Source organism: Protobothrops mucrosquamatus, unplaced genomic scaffold (assembly GCF_001527695.2).
Source record: "Protobothrops mucrosquamatus isolate PMUCROS unplaced genomic scaffold, P.Mucros_1.0 scaffold2321, whole genome shotgun sequence".
NCBI classification, from domain to species: Eukaryota; Metazoa; Chordata; class Lepidosauria; order Squamata; family Viperidae; genus Protobothrops; species Protobothrops mucrosquamatus.
Genome location: NW_015388405.1, coordinates 49,872 through 51,505, shown reverse-complemented (window position 1 = coordinate 51,505; position 1,634 = coordinate 49,872).

Sequence of the window (1,634 nt, the reverse complement as noted above, 5' to 3'; positions counted from 1 at the left end):
TTAGAACAATTAATCAGTGGAACAACCTGCCTCCAGAAGCTGTGAATGCTCCAACACTGGAAGTTTTTAAGAAGAGACTGGACAGCCATTTATCTGAAATGGTATAGGGTTTCCTGCCTGAGCAGGGGGTTGGACTAGAAAACTTCCAAGGTCCCTTCCAACTCTATTATTATTATTATTATTATTATTATTATTATTATTATTATTATTATTATTATTATTATTATTAGTAGTAGTAGTAGTAGTAGTAGTAGTAGTAGTAGTAGTAGTAGTAGTAGTAGTATTATCCCAAGCTCTCGGTCTGCAGCCCCCAGAAGCCTTTCTGATACTGTAATGAGAAATGAAAATGGATAGCAGTTTCCTATTATTTCTGAGGAGGAAATAGCAATAGCACTTGCTTTACAGCACTCTCTGAGTTGTTTACAAATGTCAGCATATTGCTTACAGTAATCTGGGTCCTCATTTTACTGACCTTGGCAGGATGAAAGGCTGAGTCAACTTTGAGCCAGTCAGGATTGAACTTCTGACTGTGGGCAGAGTTAGCCTGCAATACTGCATTCTAACTACTGTGCCACCACGGAAAATACACACATAACTAACCTTTCATGGTTCAAAAGCAAAGGTCCCTCCCTACCACTTCAATCTGCCATTATTAATCCTGCCTCCTCCAGATATATAATGTGGCATCACCCAATTTAAGTCACTGTCCCCCATGTCAAAGAGGCTCTGGCCCAACAAAAGGTTGGCCCTTTCTGGGATAAGGGACACTGTTTGGGCTAAAACATTTGTGCTTCTCTTCCTACACAGAGGGTTTTAAAAAAAAAAAATACAGTCAATTCTTGGTTGAATGATCCTGGTTTAATGGACTTTGGATTTGATGGACAAAGTCTGTCCATATACTATTTGGTTCTGCACATATATCAAATTCTGTTGTCAAACTTATATATGTATAAAACGTTTAACACACACATCAAATCCCATTCCCTTTCCATCTTATGCATAAAATATGTAAGCATAAAAACTCATTTGGATTTACTCCTTAATACAGGGGTCCCCAACCCCCGGTCCGCGGACCGGTACATGCCAGCCCAGTCCACACAAACAAGCAAAGCCCCATCCGTGGGTTGCAGGCAGCACACAAAACCATGCCCCCTCTGGTCTGTGGAAAAACCTCTCTCCATGGAACCGGTCCCTGGTCCCCAAAAGGTTGGGGACCTCTACCTTAATAGATGCTCCTTTTCTCCATTAGTCCATTAAATCAAGGCTTTACATATAGACCTTTGAATTTTTTGCTGGGATTTTGGAAGAGATGGGAAAAAATGTAGTAAGCGGGTCACACAGTAATTAAAATATTGCCTTAGTGGCTGATGCTCTATACATGTATTAAACTAAGGTTCCTTCAACTCCAACTAGTTTGATAATGTCAAGGACAGATCCATGTCCTTTACTTGTACTATACTATACTATACTATACACATATGGCTTTCCATTGCCTTCATTGGGGATTTCCCCCCCAATGCAGATTAGATTCTATCTAATCTATAGCTCTGATATTTCCTGGCGGTGTGCAATCAAAGTGCTAATATGGTAATTGTGGAATAAAAAGACACACTTTAGCATAAAATGCTTTCAGG